This window comes from Peromyscus eremicus, chromosome 1, assembly GCF_949786415.1.
Source record: "Peromyscus eremicus chromosome 1, PerEre_H2_v1, whole genome shotgun sequence".
In the NCBI taxonomy this organism is placed as follows: Eukaryota; Metazoa; Chordata; class Mammalia; order Rodentia; family Cricetidae; genus Peromyscus; species Peromyscus eremicus.
In genome coordinates this window covers 61,374,677-61,385,743 of record NC_081416.1, presented here as the reverse complement: position 1 = coordinate 61,385,743, position 11,067 = coordinate 61,374,677, and positions in this window count along the sequence as shown.

The window sequence follows — 11,067 nt, the reverse complement described above, 5'->3', positions numbered from 1 at the left end:
TCCGGGACAGGAGGCCTTGGGTGCCCTGCTGGTATAGAGTATGTTGTATTCTTTACTCTTTGGTGATCTAAGCATGGACTAGACATAGGTACTGACTGCAGATGTCCTATCCCACCTAAACAGCCCGGGACAAACAGGGACAACAGCTGTCTCCGCTGGCTGTTCCCGCCAGCCTTCGTGCTGGTGGCTGCTGAGTTTCCCAGCACTGGCTGGAGACTCAGAACCACACACGAGAGTGGGGACTCCACAGCTATGTCAATAAACCAGTTGTCTCCTAGCAACTTACATGTCTGTCTCGGGGTAGCAGTGCTCTGACCTCAGTCTTCAAACTGACTCCTCTTCTTCCTCCTCTTTTTCTTCTGAGATAGTACATTGGCCTTGAACTCTGAGGCATCCCGCCACAGCCTCCTGTGCTGGGATTCCACCTGTGTATCACCTAGCTTGGCCATGCCCCTTCAAAGAGCTGTCCAGCAGAAAGCAGCCCGTTCACAGGTGGTGCTGTGGTCATGCCAGGGGACATCTCTCACCTCCACATCCATCCAAAATAGCCCTAGGGATATTTCTGGGAGAGACTCCAGAGGGTGTCTAGATGGCCCAAAGCCTTCCATCAGCTGGCTTTCAAGGAGCCCATTCTGAATAGCGGCGAAGTCCAACAGACCCAGGAGCATGAGCCAGAGGGGAGGTAGAGGCAGTTTAGAGATGAGGGAGATGTCAAAAGAGGGCTTGGGCCTGAAAGACCCCACTGACAAGTTATCAGGGGGCACTCAGGTATCTGCTCTTCAAGGGCACCTGCCTAACTGGCCAGAGACTCGCCTTTGGAGCAGACCTTTGGTGCCATCTGCTGGCTGCTGTTTATGCATCTTGCATAAACATCTTGCACCTTGTGTGGGTGGGGACTGTCTTGCATTCTAATATTGCAGGAGAACCAAATCCTGGTGAGGGTCTTCTGAGTCCTCAATGTACTGTGCAGAGTGAGCTGCACAGACTCTGTTCTTCAACTAATCCACCACCCAGCCAGGCTTGGCCCCCAGCTCTCAGACCCCCCAGCCTCCCAGCTCAGACAAGTCCATGGCCCAGTCTTTCCAACAGTCTTCGCTCCAAGATGGTAAGGGGTCTCCAGATCCTGTATCTGCCTCCTCAGCTAGCTCTACTTCCACATCCCTGAGTCACCTCTTCTCAGACACTTAATGCTGCTGCCAGAGAGCTGAAGAGACTCCAGACCTCTAAAGCAGTCTCCCCTATCCCAGAAGCTGCCAGCTCCTCACTCCCATGTGCTCTGGCCCCAACTAGACAGTAGCTGGGTTCTCAGAAGTTGTCCCTGCTTCTCTCAAGGACCTTTCACCTTTAAAAAATAGAGAGGGGGCTGGAGAGATGGCTCAGAGGTTAAGAGCACCAACTGCTCTTCCAGAGGTCCTGAGTTCAATTCCCAGCAACCACATGGTGGCTCACAACCATCTGTAATGAGATCTGGCGCCCTCTTCTGTATATATAATAAATAAATAAAATAAAATAAAAAAAAAATAAAAAATAGAGAGCTAGGTGTGGTGGCACACACCATTAATCTCAGTAATTAGGAAATAGAGGCAGGAGGATTTCTGATCTACACAGCAAGTTCCAGGCTAGCCAGAGTTACATAGTAAGACCTTGTCTCAAAAAAAAAAAAAGTAAAAATGTTTACTTTTAAATGTTTTTAGATTTTCTTGTTTTATTTTATGTGTATGAATGTTTGCCTGTACATGTATGTATGTACACCACTTATGTGGCTGATGTCCACAAAGGCCAGAGAGGATATCAGATCCTCTGGAATGGAGTTTTGGGTAGCTATGGATGCTGGAAACCAGACCTTGGTCCTCTGCAGCAGGAAGTGTTCCCAAAGACTGAGACAGCTCTCCTTTTTAATTCTTTTGAGGCACAGTCTGACCTCAAACTTTGATGTGGCTGAGGATGGTCTTGATTCCCTAATGCCTCTACCTCTCAAGTGCTGGGATTATAGGCATGTACCCAGTTTTATGCGGTACTGGGCAGAGAGGCGAACACTGTGCCAACAGAGTTACATCCTCAACCCTCAGGACCGTTTTAAAAAGATAGCAAAGGACCACCCAACCCAGCTGCCTAGTAATGAGATAGAGATCCAAGTGATACCGTGTCAGGCAGGGTGAGTCAGCCCAGGCCCGGTCTTCTCATTCATGGCCTGCTAATGAAGGATAACATTATAACCATGCACCAAGCGCTATCCTCAGCATCGGGAGACCTCAGTCACAACTTAAGATACAGGCCTAGACCAAGAATGAGACCCAAAGAGGCCAGGTCACCTGGGCTGGGGTTCAAGTGGAACTTTCCTAATTGCAACACACCTACACCCTGATCCCTACCCAACAAGTCAGCTGGGGAGAGGGAAGGTTGGCACTCCCCATGGGACCCCAGCTAAAGAGGGTCTGGCCATAGACTAGAGAATGTACTTAAGACCCCCAAACCCAGGGACAGTTTCCAAGCTGCTCAGCCTATAAGCTCTCTGCGTATGGGACTGCTGGTGGCTACTGCTCTGTGCCTAGCTCCACCACCAGCAAATATTTCCATGAACAAGGCCCTTCTCTGTCCAGGGACAAGCATGTCTTTGTGGTCTGCCAACCCCCAACCACCCACCGCAGGCCATGGACGCCTGCAGCTACTCAAGCCAAGCAAGACACAGGGCTTCCCACACCACTCAGAAAGGGCTTTCCCTTCCTTCTTAGAAAATGACTTATAAAATAGTTACCTTCTCTCCAGGGCTGTTACACAGAGAGAAACCCTGTCAAAACAAAAACAAAAAAAGTTGCCTTCTCAAGATATTTGCGGAAATGACGCAGATGGTGAGATGTCCCTCATGATCCAGCGCCAAGATGTACGTGTTACCTAGGGAGAGTGACGCTTAGCCAAAGTGACTTTACAAGTCCCAGGAAGGGACTCTTGGGGGAAAAAGTGGTGCTGAGAAAATGCTTTATGTGTGGAGAAAAGGAAAGGATCTCCCCTGCCCCCTAAAAGTGAATGTGCCCCTAGAAATATTGGGTGTAACACGTCAAGGAAAACTGTCAAGTGCCTGGGAGAAAGTATGGAGACCTGTGACAAGGCAAAGATCTGTGCTCAAGCCAGAAGAGACAACTGTGGTTTCAGGGACCATGTGCTGCTACATCTGAGCATGCAAAAAATAGAGAGGGTCCTTTACCAGGCCTGGTGACTCGTGCCTATAATTTTAGCACTTGGCATGCTGAAGCAGGAAGTTTACCATGAGTTTGAGGCCAGCAAGGGCTTGTAGTGATACTCTGCCTCAAAAAACAACCAAAACCCAAGCTTCTTTTGGTGAGCACTGCTCCTCACAGTGCCATCAAGAGACACGTCACACACTGAGTGGTCTGGAATGCACACCTCACCGTGCCTGGTATTTTGGGAAGACATCTGCTTAAATGTTTCAGGGTTTGAGATAAAGGGGACTAGTAGGGGCTGGGGAGAAGGTTGGGGTGTAGCCCAAGAGGATCTTTGGATGCTTGCTTAGGACTAGGCATACAGGAAGCATAATTCATTCATGTACAATGGACACATAACTAAAATGAGTTCAAAACTCAGAGAATCCTGCTCAGCTGTCCACTTACAGGTTCTGAACAAGAACTTTCTAAGGGGCTGGAGAGATGGCTCAGTGGTTAAAGGTACTGGCTGCTCTTCAAGAAGACCGGGGTTCAGTTCCCAGCACCCACATGGCAGCTCACAACTGCCTCAAAAACAAAATGAACAATTTTCAATAACTTCTCAAACAAAGTGTTTGAAACCATCTTCCTGCTATGAGTGCAACAGAGAAGTGTGTGTGTGTGTGTGTGTGTGTGTGTAAGCTCACATGTGGAGGCCAGAGGTCATTGATTTTTTTTCTGTATTTACATTTGTGGGGTGGTGACACTGGAGATTGAACCTAGACCTTTGTGCATGCTAAGTGTCCCGTTTAGTCTTTTTGACAAGTTGACCAGAGCAGAGTGATTTGGAAAGAGAAAACCTCAACTGAGCAAGTGTTCCACCAGATTGCCCTGTGGGCAAACTCATGGAACATTTTCTTTTCTTTTTGGTTCTTCGAGACAGGGTTGTTTGTGTAGCCTTGGCTGTCCTGGAGCTAACTCTCACAGAGATCACCTGCCTCTGTCTCCCGAGTGCTGGGATTAAGTGTGTGCCACCACCGCCCAGTGGGACATCTTCTTAATTAATGATTGATGTGAGAGGTGCCATCAGATCTTGTATAGTCAGATCTTGTCTCAAGAAGCGGGGAAGGGGCTGCAGAGATGGGTCAGGGGTTAAGAACACTTGTTGCAGGCTGGAGAGATAGTCAGAGGTTAAGAGCACTAGCTAACTGTTTTTCCAGAGGTCCTGAGTTCAGGTCCCAGCAACCACATGATGGCTCACAGCCATCTATAATGAGATCTGGTGCCCTCTTCTGGCATGCAGGCATATATGCAGGCAGAACACTACATAATCAATCAATCAATCTTATTTAAAAAAAAAAAAAAGAACATGTGTTTGAAATGGTATATGGTGATGGTTTGGCTAGCACTGGTTGGTCAGCGCTAGATTGGCAACGCGGAGCTGGTTTGGTCTACGGTGGAAGAGTCACGATTGGAAGAATCAGAAGCCATGGTTACCAGAGTTATAATGGGCTGTATTAGAGAGAAGAGGGGATAGGACAGGAGAAGCCAGGCCTGGCAGAGAGGAAACAGAAAGAGAGGGGCACAGAGAGGCCAGAGAGAGACAGAGACAGAGACTGAGAGAGAGCATGGGGGTGCATGACCGGCCTTTTGGCTGGGACGCAGTCGCCTGCTGACGATGTAATAAGATGCCAGCTGAGACCCCAGCTGAGAATATACAGAATCCTTACAGTGTTGCTCTTGCAGAGGACCCAGGTTTGATTCCCAGCACCCACATGGTGGATTACAAATATCTGTGACCCCAGTTTTAACGAATCCATCAGGCATAGATAGATATGGTATACATATATGCATGTAGGCAAAACATTCACATACAAAGTAAAATAAACAAATCTTAAAAAAGAAAGAAGAGCCGGGTGGTGGTGGCACATGCCTTTAATCCCAGCACTTGGGAGGCAGCGGCAGGTGAGTTCAAGACCAGCCTGGGCTACAGAGTGAGATCCAGGACAGGCACCAAAGCTACACAGAGAAACCCTGTCTCAAAAAAACAAAAACAGAAACAAAAAAAAAAAAAGAAAAAAAGAAAAAAGAAAGAAAGGAGGCTGAGCAAGCCATGAGGAACAAGCCATCAAGCAGCACTCCTCAGTTTCTTCTTTAGTTCCTGCCTTAGTGTGGTGGTTTTCAATAAAAACGGCTCCCATAGGTCCATAGGGAGTGACACTATTAGGAGGTGTTGCTTTGTTGAAGTGGGTGTGGCCTTGCTGGAGGAAGTGCATCACTTGGGGGTGGGCTTTGAGGTCTCAGATGCTCAAGCCTGGCCAATGTGTCACTGTTACTCCCTGTTGCCTGTAAAAAACATAGAATTCTCAGCTACTTCTCTAGTACCATGTCTGCCTGCATACTGCCATGCTTCCAGCCATGATGCTAATGGACTAAACTACTGAAACTATAAGCCAGCCCCAATTAATTGTTTTCCTTTGTAAGAGTTGCTGTGGCAGGGCGTGGGGTCTCATGCCTTTAATTCCAGCACTCCAGAGGCAGAGGCAGGTGGATCTCTGTGATTTTGAGGCTGGCCTGGTCTATAACGTGTGTTCCAGGACAGCCAGAGTTACACAGAGAAACCCTGTCTGGAAAAAACAAACAAGAGTTGTTGTGGTCATAGTGTGTCTTCACAACAAGAGAAACCCTAACTAGGATACCTAGCTGATGGTAGATCATAACCTGGAAGCAAATGAGCCCTTTCCTCCCAAAGTTGCTTTTGGTCATGGTGTTTTATCACAGCAGTTAGAAACCTAGACACTAATCCATCACTCTACCACTGTGCTGGATCCCCAGCCCTGTCCACCATATTTTTTTGAGTTCAGATCTCTCACTAAAACTGGACCTGATTTCGGTGGCTATTGACTGGCAGTGAACCCTTGGGATCCACCTGTCTCTGTATTCCCAGTGCTGGGTGAGAGTATGCCCTGGTTACAGATGCCTCACTTGTTTTGGTTTGGTTTGGTTTTTCAAAACAGGGTTTCTCTGTATTACAGTCCTGGGCTGTCCTGGAACTTGATCTCTAGACCAGGCTGGCCTTGAACTCACAGAGATCCAGCTGCCTCTGCCTCCTCGGAGTGCTGGGATTAAAGGCATGTGCCACCATGTCTGGCTGCTTCTCCCAGTTTTTACATGGATGCTGAGGATCTGAACTCAGGTCCTCGTGGTTTTTGTGAATTCTGAAGCTCAAGCCCCAGGCATCCTGCATGCTAAGCAAGCGTTCTACCAACTGAGTTACATTCTCAGCCCAGTCAGACCTCTTGTCAGGATGGGGGTCCCTGTGTATTCCTGAAGGTAGATAACATCCTGGGCTCTTGAGGCTGCATACCACCCTCCCTCACCCACCTACCTGCTCACTAGGACAATCCTCTCAACTGCTGAGGCTGCTCACCCCTCATGTGACCTCCCCAGCTGACCTATGTGGCAAGGTCCCAGCTATTCAACTAACTAGCAGCCAAGATTCAAGACTAAGGTGCCCTAGAGGAGACGGTACAGATGCAGGCTGAGCAGGGCCTATTGCAGTACCTGTGATGGAGGACACAGGTCAGGCAGGCAGCAAGTCTTGCTTCTCCCTCCCTTCCTGCTTCCTCCTTGCATAGCTCCCCTTCTTCCTACAGCCGCAGGTTTCGGCTACCTCTCTTCCTCCTGGTAAACACGGTTAGAAAAGAGCAGTGATGGGGAAATTCCTACACTGGGCCCCAGGAAACCAAGCTAAATTCAAAGAGCCCACTCAGGTAAAGTTCACACTGGGCCTGTGGGGAATCAGGATCAGAAAGTCGGCTGCCCTACCAGTCAGGCCGCCTCAGTGGCGGAAGAGGAAGATGGTTCTTGCACAAAAGTAACCGGAAGCCTCCAGTTTCTCTGTATGCTTGCAAGGAATGTAACTTCAAAACAACTATTTAATTCTGTTTTGCTTCCTTATTACTGGGGTTTTTAGGGTCAAAGCCAGGGCCTTGGCCCCAACAAGCTGGTTCTGGCCACTGGGCCTGGCCACTGGGCCTAAATACACCAAGTAGAGAGACAGTAATAGTTCAAAAGCAGAAAAAGGAGATTTAATTCAATGTGGCTACATTAAGATCATAAGTAGAACAGACCAGACCCTCATGTCTATCAGACAGGGTTTCTCTGTGTAGCTTTGTGCCTTTCCTGGAACTCGCTTTGGAGACCAGGCTGGCCTCGAACTCACAGAGATCCGCCTGCCTCTGCCTCCCAAGTGCTGGGATTAAAGGCATGCGCCACCACCGCCCGGCCCTCATGTCTATCTTTATCTTCAGGGAACTGACTGGAGGTTTAGGTTGAAACTATGGTCTGAGAAATTGTGAGAACTGCAGAAATCTCTTCCTGGAAGACAAAGAACTTCCTCTTCTCTGAGTAACACCAGGACTTCAGAGGTTCCCTCAGGTTCCCTTACGCCGTGTTCTGGCTAGTCTTATGTCAACTTGACACAAGGTTATCGGAGAGGAGGAAGCCTCGATTAAGAAAATGCCTCCATACTATGGGGCTTTAAGCAAACCTGTAGGGTGGCTGGCGGCATCAGGGGAGGAAGCTGTAGTTGTCACCAAGATCTCGGAACTGGACTTTTGGCGTCTTTCCTCTGTTCAGAGACTCTCTGAGCAGCAGGGGTTTGGAGAGAGACAGAGACAGAGACAGAGAGAGGAATGGTGCTTTCTGGACCAGACCTTGCAGAGGCTCCAACCAAACAGGAAGCTCTGTGCTTTCTTGCCCTGTCACACTTTCACTTTTCATAGTTATTCTACATCATGCTCAATTCTCTGCTCAAGACATGAAGAATGTGTCGTGGAAGACCCCTGAGACAATGCCCTCCTGTAACAATTCCAGGGTTGAAAATTAAGACCTTTAAAAAATAGTTTTATTTAGCATTTAACATAGAAATTATTAATTTATTATGGAATTATCAAACATAATTTGTTTTTTGTTGATCCTCCCTACCAAAATCTTTATTTTCTTTGTTGATAGTGTATGTATGTATGGTATTCCTGTGTCTGTGTGTGTGTGCATGTGTGTACACGTGTGCAATAAGTGTGTGCTTGAAAGCAAAGAGGTTAGTTGACATTTGGTATCTTTCTTACCCAGATGACACAGGAGAAATCAGGGCTCCCTCCTGTGGTTCTTAGTCTCACTAATAAAATAATTTAAGAATGGACTCATGGTGGTGGTGGTGGCACCTGCCTTTAATCCCAGCACTCAGGAGGCAGAGGCAGGCAGATCTCTGTGAGTTCAAGGGCAGCCTGGTCTACAGAGCAAGTTCCAGGACAGCCAGGGCTACACAGAGAAACCCTGTCTCTCAAAAACAAAACAAAACAAAACAAAGAACAAACAAGCAAAAAAAATGAACTCACACAGAAGCTCAAGAATAATTTTGTTAGAGCTGAAAAGAAAACCGCCAGGGCAGGCCAGCTACAAACCTCAGCAGCTGTCTGGAGGGGTGGAGGAGAGGAGGTTAAGACACATGCCTGGGAGAGAGGCTTTAGAGGAAGTCAGGAAGCCCAGAGTACCAGAAAAAAAAAAAGTATAATTAGGTTCTGACCAGCATATGAAAGAGAGCCAGAGGAAAAGAAAAGGCCATGTCTTTCCTGCCTCGAGTCTCATGTAGCCTAGGCTGGCTTTGAATTCTGTATCGTCAAGGATAACCTTGAATTCCTGATCCTCCTGCCTCACCTTCCAAGTGCTGGTATTATTACACACACGTACCAGAATGCAAGGCTTTATGCATTGCAGAGGTTCAAACCCAAAGCTTCATGAATGCTGGGCATCTCCACCCTCTCGTATTAACCATATATATGAAACCAGCCTGAGACACACACACACACACACACACACACACACACACACACACACACGGCCACCATCAGTGAGTTAGACTGTAACATGGATCACATAGGAATCAAATCTACTGCCTCATGGGACAGGATCTCCCCCTCCTCGCTCTACTTCAACCAAGCCTGGTGTGGTGGTGCAAACTTCCAAGGAGGCAGAGATAGGTGGACTCCTGGGCTCCCCTGCCAGCCAGCCTAACTATGTGGACTAGTCCAAGTTCAGTGAAAGAAAGACCCAATCTCAAAAAAAATAAATAAATAAAATTTTTTTAAAAAGGAGCTCTTTCCCATGGCACCTCCGATGTGACAGGCTTTGTTAAGTCTAGATGAAGCTGACTATCTTCTTCTTCCCACTGGCTATCAGAAACTCATTAAAGTGGACAATGAACATAAGCTCCAAGTAGTTGTTGATGCTCTGGTTGAAGAGTGGGAGGATTATGTGGTCTAACTCAGTGGTAGGAACCACAAACAAGGTTTTTTGTTTTTTTTTTTTAAAGATTTATTTATTTATTATATGTACAGCATATGTGACTGCCGGCCAGAAGAGGGCACCAGATCTCATTACAGATGGTTGTGAGCCACCATGTGGTTGCTGGGAATTGAACTCAGGACCTCTGGAAGAGCAGTCAGTGCTCTTAACCTCTGAGCCATCTCTCCAGCCCACAGACAAGATTTTTGCATGGAGCAAGGCTGTTGAGTCAGGGTCATTCTTGTTATAGACCGAGGAGAACTGGAGAGAAAGCACAAGTTTGTTCAGGGATACATTGTGGATGCTGGTCTGAATAATCACAATGTGGTTATTGTAAAAACAAAAACAAAAAACAAGAGAAGGGTACTCCTGGACTGACAGATAACTACTGTGCTTTGGCAGCTGGGACTGGAAGAAGCTAGCAGAACCTGAAAGCTTTTCAATCTCTCTAAAGATGATGTCTGCCAATATGTTTTCAGAAAGCCCTTCAAGAAGGTAAGAATCCCAGGACCAAAGCCCCTATTGTGGGTCTGAGCTCCAAATTAACCCAAGCAGACACAGAAGTTCCACAAAGCAAGATTTATTACTGGATAGCATGACAGAAACTGACCAGTCAGGAACAACAGTACAGACTTAGGAGCTATGTCCCCAAATGTTCATTTCAGCAAGTATTTAAGCACAAAACCCTCAAACATCTGTGCCAAGTTGCAGTTACATTTTCCCACCAATCAGTATTCAAAGATAAGGGCTTTCCCTATGTGTTCCATCACTGTCAAATGAGACAGAATGTAAGCTTTTCAGTCCAATCAATCAGATTCATTTATTTTGTTTTGTTTGTTTATTTATTATGTAAAGAGTTCTGCCGGCATGTATGCCTACAGGCCAGAAGAGGGTGCCAGATTTCATTACAGATGGTTGTGAGCCACCATGTGGTTGCTGGGAATTGAACTCAGGACCTCTGGAAGAACTGACAGATGCTCTTAACCACTGAGCCATCTCTCCAGGCCCTGATTTGTTCCTTTTTATTGTTAAGAACAGCCATAACATTTTGGAGAACTAAAGATGCATAACAATCTATTTCTATTGTTTAAGGAGGAAGTTGGTCCACTGTTGGAAAGTCCCCAGATTCCCCAGGTGTAGGTTAAAAAGGGCCAAGGAAAGAACATCCTGCCCCTGACTTGACCCAAGACCTGGGCCAAGGAAAAAACACCCTGACTTGACCCCAGGACAGGGCTTGAAATCCTACCAATCCCTGAGCTTGCCCCAGAATCAGGTTACAAAAACCCACCAATCGCAAGCCACCCTAGAGAAGTATGCCCCACCACCACCACCCTATATAAGCTCTGTACTCTGTTCAGTTTGCTGCTACTTCTCACCCTAAAAGCAGCCACCCTCCTGGATTTTTCCTTCCCAATAAATCTCTTGAGTGAGGTTTGTTGTGTGGTGTGACATTTTCGCTGGAGCAGAGCCCAGCTGTAACAACTTTTCTCCCAGCCTGAGCAAAGCTGAACTGTAACCCTTTCCCTGGGGAAACATTCCCCTAGTGGAGCAGAGTTGTAATACT